We start from the raw sequence: 15,459 nt of genomic DNA, 5'->3' as shown, positions 1-15,459 counted from the left end.
TGTAGGGGCACCTGGGTGGCTCAGTCGTTAAGCATCTGCTTTCAGCTTAGGTCATGATCCCAGCGTCCCACATCAGGCTCCCCGCTTTGTAGGAAGCCTACTTCTCCCTCTCCCACTCCCCCTGCTTGTGTTCCCTCTCTCGCTGTCTCTGTCAAATAAATTTTTTTTTAAATTTAAAAAAAAAAGATTTATTTATTTGACACAGACACACAAGAGAGGGAACACAAGCAGGGGGAGTGAGAGAGGGAGAAGCAGGCTTCCTGGTGAGCAGGGAGCCGGATTCGGGGCTTGAACCCAGGATCCTGGAATCATGACCTGAGCCAAAGGCAATGCTTAATGACTGAGCCACCCAGGCGCCCCTGAACAAACTCTAAAGTGGCTGTACAATTTACATTCCTACCAGCAATATATGAGGGCTCCAGTTTCTCCACATCCTCAACAACGCTTGATACTGTTTTTTTTCTTTTTATTATAGATATTCGAGTAGGTGCAGATTTCATTTGCATTTCTCTAATGACTAATAATGTATTGAGCATCATTTCACATACTTATTAGCCATTCATATTTCTTCTATTATTCCAGCCCGTTCTTAAATTGGGTTGCTTATTTTTCTTATTATTGAGTTGTAAGAGTTCTTTATGGATTCTGGATACCAGTCTCTATCAGACACATGATTTGCAAATGTTTTCTTCCAGCCGGTTGCTTGTCTTTTCATTTTCTCAGTGGTATCTTTGAAGAGCAAAAATTTTTAGCTTTGATGAAGTCCAGTGTATTTCTTCATTTATGAATCATGCTTTTGGTATCATACTTAAGAACACTTTATCTAGGGGCGCCTGGGTGGCTCAGTTGTTAAGCGTCTGCCTTAAGCTCAGGTCATGATCCCAGGGTCCTGGTATCAAGCCCCACATCCTGCTCCTTGCTCAGCAGGAAGGCTGCTTCTTCCTCTCCCACTCCTGCTGCTTGTGTTCCCCCCCCCCTGCGTCAAATAAGTAAATAAAATCTTTTAAAAAATAAAAAAAATTAAAAATTAGAAAAAGAGAACACTTTGCCTAGCCCAAGTTCACAAAAATTTACTCTTAGGTTTTCTTCTCAAAGGTTGATAGTTTCAGCTCTTATATTTAGGCGTATGACCTATTTTGAGTTCATTTTTATGTAAAATGTGAAGAAAGGGTTTAACTCCATCCAAAAGGGCTTAACTCTTTTTACATGCGGATATCCGATTGTCCCAGCACTATTTGTTGAAAAGACAATCTCTTCCCTATTGCATTGCCTTGGCATCTTTGTAGAAAATAAATTGGCCATGAAAGGGTTTATTAAAAAATAAAGGGTTTATTTCTGGACCCTCAATATTGTTCCATTGATCTATATGTCTGTATTTATGCCAGTACAACATTGTCTTGATTTCTGTAGTTTCATAGTGCATTCTGAAACTGGAAAGTGTCTCTTTTAACTGTGTCCTTTTTCAAAACCGCTTTGGCCCTTTTAGAGCTTTTGCATTTCCGTATGAATTTCAGGATCAGCCTGTCCATTTCTGCCAAAAAAAAAAAAAAGAGAGAAAAAAAAGCCTGCTGGGTTTTTGATATGGATTGTTTTGAATCTGCAGATCAATTTAGGGAGAATCACCATCTTGACTGTATGGAGGCTTCCATCCCATGGGACTATCCTGGTCACCTATATTTAGCATTCCAGTGCCCCGCTCCCCAAATAGTGCTGCTCCCCTCACATCACTGGAAAGCACGAAGCTCTTCAGGCCTTTCTGCCGGGCCTGGGCCCTGTTGTTCAAGGAATGCTTCCCCTGCTTCGACTTCAGCTACCACCACCCCAAGCTGTGGCAGCCAGAACTGACTTACCTGAAGTCCCTCTCTGCCCTGTACCGACAAAGACACTTTGTCCCCAGAGAGCTATGTGATCACTGTTTTTTTAAGAACTTAGTTTTCGGAGCAATAAATAACCTCAGAGCCTGGATTCAATCCCGTCTCTACCCTTAACCACACTCCCCAAACCCCAAAGCTGTGCTTCTGGCAACACTTATTACTGAAGGCTTTATTTTTTTTTTCACTTCTTTCATTGAGCAAACACCATATAGCATCTCTTCATTGCTCCCACTCACCTCAACTCTGGCACTCACACTTAGGGTGTGTGTGTGTGTGTGTTTGCATGAGCATCTACCGAAATGCAGTGCCTATGAATATGTGGCTTGTACTTTGAGGCTTCCAAAAGTATAGTAATGTTTTTCATTGGTTCATAAAGAACATAAAGACGATTAACTTTGGAGGAAATTTGTTCTTTTTAACATTTTCATTTACAAGGGGGCATTGTGTGCATTGTGTTTCAAAGTAAATATATTCCATTAAAATGGTGACATTCATTTCATCTTTTATAGATAGTGGATGTTTAACAACTTACAATAGTTTTTTTTTAATCTGGCGTGGCATACCACGTTCTTTGTTTTTACCAGTATCTCACTGGCTACTCCTCTATCTCCCTGACAGTCCTCTATCTTTCCCCTGGATGACTCCCTAACAGGAGTGCCCCAGGGCCCAGTCCTTGCTCTACTTCACTCAGCCCCCTGGGAATCTCAAAAACACTTCATGAACATGTGGCTTGCACTGTTGAGGCTTCTGAAGCATAGTGTTATTTTTCATTGTTTCAGAAGGAGGACAAAAATGATTAACTTTTTAGGGGTGCCTGGGTGGCTCAGTGGGTTAAAGCCTCTGCCTTCGGCTCAGGTCATGGTCCCAGGGTCCTGGGATCGAGCCCCACATCGGGCTCTCTGCTCAGCAGGGAGCCTGCTTCCTCCTCTCTCTCTCTGCCTGCCTCTCTGCCTACCTGTGATCTCTATCTGTCAAATAAATAAATAAAATCTTTAAAAAAATGATTAACTTTTTAAACATTTGTTCTTTCTGACATTTTCATTTGCAAGTGGACATTGTCTATACTACATTTCAAAGTGAATCTACTCAGTTAACATGGCAACATTCATTGCACCTTTTATCCATGGTGGATGTTTACCAACTTCTAGCACCTCTCTCTCCTGCTGGTAGCATCCACACTCTGATCTCCTACACCGGCTCCCTGTTCTCCGGGACAGCTACCTCCCCTTGGCATGCCCCCTTGTCCTTTCTCCCACACCTCCTTCAAACCTGTTCCTCTTGAGGTCTTCCCCATCTCAGGAAATGCCAGTTCCATCCTTCCAGTCACTCAGGCTGGAAACCTAGGTGACATCCTTGGCTCCTCTCTTTCCTTTACCCCAACATCCAGGAAACCCTGTTGGCTTTACCTTCAGAATATCTACAGTCTGGCCCCTTCCCAAAGTCTCTCCTTTAGCCTCTATTCTATTCCATTGTTAGACAAGTCTCCTTACCCATCTTCCTGCCTCCACATTTGTCCACTTAAATTTTTAAATAGCCTATTTTATTATTTATGTGTGTGTGTGTGTGTGTATGCTTGGTTTTCTTTCAGTTTTACTGTCATACAGCACTGTATAAGTTGAAGGTGTATGGCATAATGACTTGGCATAAATACATTGTGAGATGATGACCATAATAAGTTAACATCCATCATCTCATACAGACAGAAGAGAAAAAAAGTTTTTTTCTTGCAATGAGAACTTTTAGGATTTACTCGCTTAGCAACTTACAAATACCACATATAGTAGTGTTGGCTATAGTCATCATCTTGTACATTACATTATGCCTAAATTCTTATTATTTTCACAGCAGCCTTAGTGTGAATTATATTGCTGAGCTTCCAATGGTTCCCAATCTCTCCATGGCCAAAGCCCTTACAGTAGTCTACAAGGCTTTACACAGTCTGGTCCTTCACCTCCTTTAAGTCAAATCCAACTCCCTAACTTGGCCATCCCAGTTAAAACTGGAATAGCTCTCATCCTCAACCCTCCTAATCTCTTTATCCTGCTCTGTTTTTTCCTGTAACACTCATCACACTCTAATAGGCCCCATAATTTGCTTATTTATTTTATTACCTCATTTATTTAATCTTTGAGATGGCAAGGATTGTTACATGTTTTGGTCACTGACAGATTCCCAGTGCTTAGTACAGGACTTGGCACAGAGTAGGCCCTCATAAATACTGATGGCATGAACAAGTAAATCAGCATAGATTAGATTACTAGTAGATTACTATAGTAACTGAACAATTTATGGAATTATATAGGAGTAAAAACCAAGATCATTTAGTATGTTCATCAGTATAATAACAATGGTACAGTTGATAGAGCATGACGTGGGGCACTGGGTGGCTCAGTCCGTTATGAGTCTGCCTTTGGCTCAGGTCATGATCCCGGGGTCCTGGGATTGAGCCCTGCATCCAGCTCCCTGCTCAGTGAGGCGCCTTCTCCCTCTCTCTCTGTGTGCCATGCCACTCTGCCTACTTTTGCTCTCTCTCCGCCAAATAAATAAATAAAATCTTATGAAAAGAAAGCATGGTGTGAGAGGCCACACAGGAGGGGTGAAACCTTCACTGCCTCAGTCTATACTCAGCAGCCTTCGTGGTTTTTCTTCTTTTTCCTCTCCCCTTCTTATGTCCTACACTGTAATCCTACTAAATTACCAGCGGCTCTCTAAATAAAGCTGCCTTGCTGCCTCTCCTAGGCCTGAAACAGACTGTGTTGTAGGAGGTCCTTTACTCTCTTCCCTTTCCCCTGTACTTCTTCCCTTTGGATTGAATTTAGAAGTTACTGCCTCTGAGAAGGCTTGCTTGACCGTCTCAAGCCCGGATTACATCTCCCTACCTTTGTGCTTGCTCACAGAGCACCCCATGTTGTCTAAACCTGTCACAATGTGTTGGGGACTCTGAGACCAACCCTGAATGTTTCTAAACCCTTGTTAGCTGCTGGCCGCAAGCACAAAGCAGTTATTCTCACCACTGCCAGCAGAGAATTGCTTGCTAGGGCTTTATGGATGGAAGTGAAACACGAAGAAGCATTTGGTTCCAGAAAGAATCACATTGTTGAGTCCTCTCGGCCATACAGAGATAAGTTATTAATTCCTTTACATTGAGGTAACTCCCCACACTGATGAACTAACACAAATATAAATACTTCAAGTACACACTATCTCATGGAGGGGGAGTACTCTCTGAAGGCTTTTTGTGTGTGTGCCCATATTCCTTTTGTTTAGGGACCTGGCACTCTCCTAGCTGGGCCCAGGGGATGGGTTTAAAGGCTCATGTGTTTGGGGAAGAGAGATGGGACAAACCCTTTCCTATGCTTAGCAAAGGGTTCCCACCTAATGGCCACAGATTTGACTTAGAGATGACCAGAGAAGCCATGTCCTGTTTAAAAAGCTTTGCGCGGTGGCAGTATCGTAAACCAATGAGGTTTATCTGAGGCGCCATTATTGCTAATTAAAGAGACTGAAATTTCCTTGTGATGGCCTTAGGTTTCTGCTTTGCTAGAGGACTGGAGGGAGAGTCAGGTTTGTGAGTTGGGAAGTACACAGGGAATTCGTGGAGAGGTGGTGACAGACCAGAAGGCTAGAGATAATAGGAGAGAAGCTACAAGGAGCCATTCCAAGTGACAGGTGACCAGCAACAGCCAAGGCATGTAGTCATTAGCCCAATCCTCCAACATTCATGAAGACACCCATTTCCTGTTAGTCATGCAACATAAAGGCTCAAGTTATTTTTTTAAAACATTTTATTTATTTGACAGAGAGGAAGAGAGAGAGTGCAAGTGCACAAACCCAGGGAGCAGCAGAGGAAGAGGAAGAAGCAGGCTCCCCCGTGGAGGAGGGAGCCCCGATGCGGGGCTCGATCCAGGACCCTGGAATCATGACCTGAGCCAAAGGCAGACTGAGCCTTTTTAACTGACTGAGCCACCCAGGCGCTCCAAGGATCAAATTATTCTATTGGGTTGTAAAAAAACAAAACAAAAAAAAAAAACAAAAAAAAAACTTTAAAGGCTGGAAAATTTGGGGACTCTGAGATTGCACTTTTTAAAAAAGCTTATTTTTTTTAAAGTAATCTCCACACCCAACGTGGGGTTCAAACTTAGGATCCTGAGATTAGGAGTTGCACGCTCCTCCAACTGAGTCAGCCAGGAGCCGCTCAGATTGCGTTTTGAAGGTTCTATGTGGTATATGCACCAAAAAATAATGTTTAGGACAACAGCCACCATCCTTTTGGAATGTGTCAGTGTACAGGTCTTAGTGTGCGCTGGCAGAAGTTGGTACTGATTTTGCGGGAGGGGGATGCTGGTGGGCCCTGAGGGACTGAAATGGACTGGACCTCAACAAGATGCCTTAAAACCCCTGATCGACTATAGGGCACCTGTCCAAACAGTGTTAAAGAGGAAAGAGATGCATGTGTAACCTTATCAGAGTTCACTGAAGATGTAACTCTGATTCCCAGAGGTTAAGGTGGGAGCCAGTTACATGCAAAGTGATTACCAAGACAATTACCTTACTTTTTAGAAACTCTAGGTTTCTAAAAAGCCTTGACTGCTTAAAAAAAAAAAAGTGGGGGCAGGGTAAGATTGTACAGTATCCTAAATCCTCCTAACCTTCAGGTTGCAACTTCCTTCCAACTCTACCACCATTCTTAGACCCAAGCCTCCAGCATGCCTCGGGACATTTCAGACAGCAAGGCAGTGGATTTGAGGAGTATTCTCAAATACTTAAGTTAGAGGGCTAGGAAAAGACAGCTTCCATTTGCCCCGTGGGACTCTACCAATGTGAAAGGATGCCCTCAAGGTATTTGGGAGCTCCCATTACTTTCCAGTAATTGGTGGGAAAAGTAATTGAATACAGGAATTACCTGGAGGAGTTAGTTTATTTAAATGACGTGGTTTTACTTTGCTTGGTCTCAGAGAAGCAGAATGCTCCTTACTGTACTAGACCTTTCTATAAAACACTCTAAAAAAATGAGAGTGAAAGAGGTATCATTGATTAAATAGAACCCCACAACCCCTACGCCCTCACCCCTCCCATCCCCCCACTCACGCCCAGGAACGGACTCTACATAGTAAATATACGGATTGATGAAAAGACACAGCCTAGTTTCAGAAACGGTATTTTTTTTAAAGATTTTATTTATTTATTTGACAGAGATCACAAGTAGGCAGAGAGGCAGGCAGAGAGAGAGGAGGAAGCAGGCTCCCTGCAGAGTAGAGAACCTGATGTGGGGCTCGATCCATCACGACCTGAGCCCAAGGCAGAGGCTTTAACCCACTGAGCCGCCCAGGCGCCCCAGAAACGGTATTTTTTTAAAAAAGAGCTTTGGGGTGCCTGGGTGGCTCAGTGGGTTAAAGCCTTTGCCTTCAGATCAGGTCATGATCTCAGGGTCCTGGGATCCAGCCCCATTGCTCTGCAGGCAGCCTGCTTCCCCTGCTCTCTCTGCCTGCTGCTCTGCTTACTTGTGATCTCTCTCTGTCAAATAAATAAATAAAATCTTTAAAAAAAAAAGGTCATTAAAAAAAGAGCCTTTTGGACATAATGAAATGCCACATATGAGGCCTGATAATGTCATAATAAGGGTGTACTAATCACAATGGTTTAGGACATCACTCACTGTAGATGTACATACCAGCTACATAGAACACAGACACATTTTGGTTCCTGCTTGAGTCAAGAACCTAAGTTTCTCTCTAGACAGGTCACTGCTACACTATGTAATATATACTTCAAAATATAAGCTTGTTCGCTAGTACACAAAAATAAAAATTCACCACTTTTAAATGTTCAAGAATAATGTATGAAAAATATTCAAAGTTGAATGTATGCTATATTTTAGGGCTTATAGTTTTTTTTTTAAAGATTTTATTTATTTATTTGACAGAGAGAGAGAGAGGCAGAGAGGCAGGCAGATAGAGAGAGGAGAAAGCAGGCTCCCCGCTGAGCAGAGAGTAGGGCTTATAGTTTTTTAAAGCTCGTTTTATTGTTTAAGTCAGAAAAGCTCGTTTTATAGTTTAAGTCAGAAAAGTTAAGCTTATTTCCGTTTCCAAAGGATTCAGGTGATTCTCTATTTTTTTCCCACGAACTAGTCTACTTCAGCAAAACTACACCGTGTGCTATCTTGGCCTCTTGGGAAACATGACATGTTCAAGTTTGCTAGAAAGAGATAATGATCGCTTTTAGCCACACACCTCACTGTAAATTCATCAGGATATTGGTCTAGAGAGAAAAGGGCGGCGGGGGGGGGGGGGGGGTTGGGGGTAGGAGAAATTCCTCAGTGTAGGATTAGAAATGGGCAACGGATGGCTTAATTTAAGGTTAGCTGTAGAACCACTGGCCTCCAGCTGTGTATTTCTGTCATTCACATTTTTCTCACAAAGAGATTTCACAATAAGAAATTTACAGAACAGTCCTATAGTGTTGTTTTAATATTCTTAAATCAAGAAAGGCGGCGTTTAAAAAGCATTAGCTAGAATTCTACAGCTGATTTACTTAAAAAGAATAGCCACCCCCAAAATCGCTGCTCTCTGAATGTTCCTTCTTGCCATCTTATTTTGACGCAAATAGAACAGCGTTTTTAGATCCGACATTTCTGTGTGGTGCAGACATGCCGTTTTCTATGAATTTTCCCACCTCTGGGAAATGCATTTCCGAAACGTGTAATCGTTGTGTAATAAGCCAAGTGGAACTATGACGCAATAACCCCCTGCAAATTGCCTTACAAAAATGATGTCATTTGGCGCGGATGTAGTCAATTTTATAACAGGTAGCTATGGCAAGGCTTCCCGCCAGCAGTCGCAGATTCCCCCACCCCAACCCCACCGCGGTGTTTAAGATGCAAAATGACATTTTCCGGGCGTCCCAATCCTCAACTTGTCCAGGGTGGGCGCACCGCTATAGCTTGAGCCCACCGCTCGTGTAAACAGACTAAGCGGGACCACAGCGGGGAGACGAGCACCGCCGAGCTTTCCCAGCCCCGACGGCGACGCCACGAGAGAAAGCGCGTTCGGCCGGGCCCGCAGAGCAGCGCCCGGCCGCATTATTCCCTCGGTGGGGCCCGCTGGCGTGGCCGGCTTGAACGTGGGGCCCCGCGGGCGTGGGACAGCCCTGCCCCCACCCCGCTCCCGCTCCCCCAGCGCCGGAAGTGACGCGCGCTGGCTGAAACATGGCGGCATTGGCGCTCGACCAGGGGGAAGGTAAACACCCTCCGGGCCACGGCCCGCGCACGGGCCCCCTCGAGGCGCCGATGGGGGCCGAGGGCGCCTCCGAGGCTTGCTTTCCAACTCTCGTCTTCCCGCCCTTCGACCTCCCTACCCGCGTGGCAGGTTTCCGCGTTGCGACGACGGCGCATGGAACCCCCTGCCGGCGGGCCCCGCCTCCCTGGGCCGGCCCCGGGCGGCTCCCGCGGCCCGCAGGGGGCGCGCGGCCCGGAGCGGCCCCTGGCTCGTGGCCCCGCACGCTCCGCCCCTTGCCCGCCCCTTTCCCGCCTTCCTCCACCCCCGGCGTGGGTGATCCTGAGGCTCGGCGCGCTTCGGGGCAGAAGCCCGGAGACGCCGTCGTCGACGCCGCTGCTGCCGGTTCTTCTGCCGCTGCCCGCGGCCCCCCAGCCCTTTCCCCCGCCCGTGGCCCCGAGTCGGCCCTCCGGCCGAGCCCCGCCGGGCGCCGCGAGGCCCCTGGCGTTGGCAAGGCCGGGCCCGGCCCCGACGCCGCGCCGCCTTACGCGGAGCCCGACTGTCTCGACTCGCGACTCAGCACTGTCTTCTTTCCCAGGACTGGTTCCGAGGGGCCCGCAGGCGCCCAGACTCGCCCCCCGCCGGAGTGTCCCGGCCCGGCCCGGGAGCGGCCCCTTGTAGAGGTTCGAGGAGCCTGCCGAGTGCCATCCCGGCGCCCGACCGCCCACCGCCCGGCCCGCCGGCCCGCTTCTTCCTGATGCAGACTGCCGTCCACTAGAGGTTGGACAGACCCCCGAGGTGCGTAGCCGCCCCTGGCCCTCCGGCCTGCAGGAGCCCGGGCTTCGTCCGCGGCCCCGCGCTGGGCACGGGTTCGGTAGCGTTTTCTGCACAGACCCGAGTCAAACATTTGGTAGACGCCGGGACCTAATTTGAGTTTACTTAAATTGTTTGAAATATAATTTTTTTCAAGGAGGGGGGAAAAAACGGAAGAAGCATAATTCAGCCATTTTTTGCAGCACACAGCTGCAGGTACCATGATTATTTTCTCCCTAACCCGTTCCTCCCCTTTAAAAATTCTATTTATGCCTGAAATAGAACTATGCGAAATGCGAGGCATAAAACGTGGAATCAGAAGGTCTGGGTTCGACTGGGTGACGCTGAGAAAATCGCTTACCGAACAGAGGTTTCTTATCTATGAAATCTAGGCAGTAATAGCCACATCACAGGGTAGAGAGGACTATATGAGGTCATATATATGAAAATAACCTATAGATGTAAAGTGTTGTAAAAATGCAAAGCGATTTTTTAAGTAACCTTTGCCAGAGTGGTTAATGTTGTAGTGGCTAACTGTTGCTGCCTCTTTTTTTTCCCCTGTATTATAAGTATAAGCAATAAGTACGGAATAGCGAAGCAGTGCTGCGAATCGACTGGATATATAATAGTCACGTTGCTTGGCCTTCTTCCTACGAAATCCTAACTGCTTATTTAAATAACGGTATTCTTTAATTCAAATTTAACGTTACTGTAGTTCTTTGCTTTTCATTTTTCTAGGCCGCTTATGCTCTTTTTCTCACTTGGAGTATTTAATGTTTAGTCTTATATATTTTCGAATTTATATTTATTTTTGTTGATCTGATTTAATGGTAACTTAGAAAATGCTTTTAAGATATATACTCTAATGCTATTTTTCATGTCTAGAGAACAGGATGCCTGAATATCTCTACTAATTTGAAAATTGTTTTTGAAGAGCTTATAAATGGATTCAGATTTCTGTAATTCTTAACATATCTAGAAATGCATAGAAATTTTCAACTTTTTGACAATGTAATAATGTTTATATAATTCTCTTTTTAAATCATCACAGCACTTAGTAGGTGCTTAGAGCCAGTTTTTCAGTGGGAATTGGTGTTAATTTGCACTCTATTGCTGATGTAACTTAGGAATAATAGAAGAGTAAGTATTTGTGGTTTGAGAAATTGGATTTATTATTTGTCAGAACTAATATATGTGTGTAACAGATCAGTATGGAATCATTCCTACTGGGTACATCAAAAATGTAGTATGGTTTGGCTTAAAAATGGTCCACAAAAAGTGAAAGAGAAGCATTTTTTTAGTATATTGTTATTTTAGCCAGCAAATGGTTTTCTGAGTTTTTTCTGAAATGTTTTATTTATAACCCAATACCAGTTGTTTTTTCGAGTATGCTTTTTTGTTTTATAAAAAGGCAGAGTAATATAAGCAGGCACGATTAAATTAGCAAATGGAAGAGCCTATCTTAATGTGCTAGCTTTTATAAATTGGGCTTATCGTTTGTCCTAAAGTTAAAATTTTGGCAAATCACTGCTTTATTGGGAGTTTCAAGGTTTGACCTTCTCTCTGCCTTGATTTGGGTTACCTGGGTCTAAAATCTTGGAACCAGGGCTGGCTTGGCTTCATGGGTGTTCAAAAGGGCCCTGAAGTTGGTGTAATAATCTGCATTTAAAACTGGCATTGTATAATATAAAGGTGAATGGTAAAATTCATGCTGATTTAAACTTTTAATTTTTCTTCACTTAGAATGCATTAAACAACAAACACCATGACAAGTCAAGAGAGACCACAGAAGAAAGGAGAAACCTTTTTATTCTAGTACCTTTAACAACATTTTTTTCCTGCTTTTGGATAAGGAACCCAAACTTTCATTTCGCTTGGGCCCCCAAAATTAGTTGGCCTGTTGTCAGCTTGCCATTCACATTGTAAATATTTTAAGAGTTAATAACATTAGCTGGGAGAAGAATGAATATTTAGTTTGAGGGGTTGAATTCATTTATTAGCATATGTGTCCTCTGAACTGGAATGCTGTAGTTGGTGTGGGGTTTTTTTATTGAAGAGAAATGAAAGAGTCATTGGTGAAGCATTGTAGGATACTGGTTAAACACACATGATCTGAAGTGGGATGGACACCAACTCCACCACTTAAGAATCATAGCCTTGGGCAAGTTCCTTAACCTCTGTGAGCTTTTGATTCTTCTCACCTTTAAATCAAGGAGGGTTACAGAACATGGAGTGTCATGAAGATTAAATTGATCTCTTCATCCAACAAATATTTATTAAGCACTTATTACATGCCAAGTGCTGTTATTTCTAGGTTGTGAGGGATACAACAGTCAAAGCAAAACTGAAAAAAAAACCATAAAAAGCAAACTAATTAAGGAAAAAAGAGCCTGTTATCTCTATTTCAATATACTATAGAGAAAAATAAAGCAGAAAGGGAAAGTGAGGATTTCTGGTTGTGGGGGGTGGGTGAGGTTTTTGGGTTTTTTGTTTTGTTTTTTGGTTTTAAAGATGGGGTTTGGGGAAGGCCTCACTTGAGATGCCACTGGAGTAGACTTGAAGGGAATGTATATATCTGGGAATGTAGTGATCCAGGCAAAGGGAACAGCAAGTGTAGAAGCCTTAAGGTGGGTGTGTGGCTGATTTTCAAGAAGCAGCTAAAGAGGCCAGTGTATCTGGGGCAGGATGAATGAGGGGGGAGAGTAGTAGGAGATAACTATTATTACCATCTTAAGAATCGTTGGAGGGGCTCTCATGGTTCATCTTGGTGTGGATATATGTTGTACTGCTACTGGTCCAAAAGTGGAAGGCATTTTCAGAATTAGAAATTTTTACTTTGTAAGAAGCTGGAAAAGGCAAGGTACTCTGTATTTAATATAAGGCTCATCTGGCTGAATCACTGAAACACATAAGAACAGATAGAAAATTTATTCCTTTGTCTCTGATAAAATCATTGAGTTTAGTTAATGATTTTACATCATTTAAAGATTTGCAGTAAATCTGTATCAGAACATCAAGACCTTATGAAAGATTTAGTTTGTATAATTCTTATAGAGAACTAGAATGTTAACATTATAATGTTGATGATTTCTTGTTAGGATATAACTTAGAAGATTTGGGGTTTTATTCCCCAATAGAGGCTTTTCCTAGAATTCTCACTGGATCCAATCTCTAAAGGCTAGGGAAGCTGTTTTCCATGACATCACTCTTGGACTACTACTGTTCGTACTGAGGAATAGGCAGAGGAGCATTAAATGAAAATCTTCTGATGAAAAAATAGCATTGAAGCAGGAGTGATTTTTTTTCTTGCAAGGTTTCTTGTATTATAGAACGATTAAATGCTGTACATACCTGAAAAGTGAAGTAATTTGGATGATAGGTGCCAACCTGGGGCTGGAGAACCCAGAGCCTTCCTAAAAGCTTAAACAGTCATTTGCAATTTGGTACTGAGTTATAAAAACATTTAGATAGACAAGAAAGAATTTCCAGTATTAAACAAATTAAAGTTGTGCAGCCTTTCCTCCTATATTAAACTTGAGTTGTTTCTCAATCTGAATAGTGTATCCAAGAGTAAAATGACTGCTAATATAGCTAATACAGTGAGTCTGTTTTTAAAATTTTCTTGCCTTTTAGACTGAGAAGTTAGCCACTTTGAGATTGCCGAACTTAAATTTTTTTTCTTTATAAGTTACAGAAATGGTGAGAAACTTTATGACTCAGAAATTAATTCTATTTTTATTCATAGTAAGCCTTGCATTTTCTTTTCAGTGTGTGAGTATGGGATTTTCTGCATTAGGCACCAACTTTGGTAAGCTACCAGTTTAAGCATGAAGGTAGTATGAAATAATTTAAACTTTTCATTGAAAATAAGTATATCAAGCTCTGAGAATCTAGCTTTTGTTTCAAATGACTTAAGATTTTGTATGAATTTCTAAGGACCTTTGGGAGGAATGTAAAAGCATTAATGCTTATGGCATAAACATGGACCTTAATTTTGAAACATCTTCTATTTAATTGCCTAGAATTTTGCCTTCAAATCAGAATGGCAGCCTTCTAACTGAAAAGGAAGCATTTAATTTCTTTGCCTTTAATTTCCTGTCCAATTTTACCCCCACCAGACTTCTTTCTTTACTGGTCACTAGAGAGTTTGAACTATTAGAAATTTCTGTGATATAAATAGCAGTAATAGGCTTCCAGGGCAGAGGTAGGAAGAGTATGTTTTGTGTATATGCGTGTGTTGTCATTGATCACTTGATCATACCATCAGTGGTACTCAAACCTTTTGGTCTCGAGACTTCATTTTTCTCTTAAAAATTTTGGAGATTCTAAAGAGCTTTTGTTTGTGTGGGTTGTATCTGTTTATATTTATCATAATATAAATTAAAACTGGAGTATTAAACCCATTACACATTAAATAGCATTTTTGACAAAAATCTTTTCCAAACCATACAAAACTTGGTGAGAAGATCTAATTTTTACCTTTTTGCAGATCTAATTAATGGCTCACTTAATGGAACACAATGGGCTTCTTATCAGCTTCTGCATTTAATCTGTTACCATATCACATGTGTAGCTTCTGGAAAACACTGAGAGAATGAAAGTGAAAAAAACAACTTTTAAAATTATTACGATGAAAATAGTTTTGACTTTGTGGAGTCCTTTTAGGGGATGAGGACCCCATTTGTCCCTGGACTACACTTTGGAAATTGCTATACTAATCATTCTTTTAAAAATTATTTTTATTTTTATTTATTTATTTGACAGACAGATCACAAGTAGGGAGGCGGGCAGAGAGAGAAGGGGAAGCAGGCTCTCCCACTCAGCAGAGAGCCCAATGCAGGGCTAGATCCCAGGACCCTGAAATCATCACTTGAGCCGAAGGCAGAGGCTTAACCCACTAAGCCACCCAGGCGCCCCTATACTAATCATTCTTATGCATAGAAAATATGAGGCTTTTTTTTTTTTTTTTAATCAGTGCCAAGTTGATGAAACAAGACAAACTCTTCAATATTTCTTTCCTAGTAGTGTATGTCTTGTCACTAGTTTAAGTTGGTCCTGCTTTGGGAAACAATCTTCCATTTGAAATTCTAAAGCCAAATCTAGAATATATACATATGTGGGTTTATAAACCATGATTTCCTTTAATCTGATGATCTGTTTTTGAAAAGTGAGGATACAGAATTTTTGTACATTGAACATTTTGTATGTTAGTAAATCTCTCTTCTCAAAACCCCTTAATGGGTTTTTTCACCAGCCCTCGTTGATTTATAGTTCTTATTTGAGCTTAGTTTTACAGTGATTTATTTTTTAATTATTTACTTATTCCATAATTTGCTGTAATTCTTACAGAATTCTTATGCATAAGTTTTTATGTTTTTTTTTGTATTCTTACACTTTCCTTTTTCTAATTAATATTTTTAATTTGCTTCTACGTGTGTTTTGTGTTTTTATTTTAATTTAAGCCTCACTTTTTTTTTGTAGCTTCCAGGGTATGGATTGTGAACAAGGTGGTTTTGTTTCAAGTGTTCATTTGTAAGTTTGGTTGTTTGATGCCTTAAGCA

General features: G+C 42.3%; 1 protein-coding gene across 1 annotated transcript in view; it reads left to right on the top strand.

Annotated features, from left to right (window-relative positions):
- Positions 1–9,613: 9,613 nt before the first annotated feature.
- The window catches only part of LOC111150528 (kelch like family member 15), a 31,622-nt gene continuing 25,776 nt past the window's right edge, over positions 9,614–15,459 (top strand). The window contains exon 1 of the mRNA XM_022508020.1: positions 9,614–9,883. The gene's annotated coding sequence lies outside the window, so the exon portion shown is untranslated. The remainder of the gene's footprint in view (positions 9,884–15,459) is intronic.

The sequence above is a fragment of the Enhydra lutris genome, unplaced genomic scaffold (assembly GCF_002288905.1).
Source record: "Enhydra lutris kenyoni isolate GAN:26980312 unplaced genomic scaffold, ASM228890v2 scaffoldscaffold23, whole genome shotgun sequence".
NCBI lineage: Eukaryota > Metazoa > Chordata > Mammalia > Carnivora > Mustelidae > Enhydra > Enhydra lutris.
This window is presented reverse-complemented; position numbering and strand designations above follow the sequence as displayed.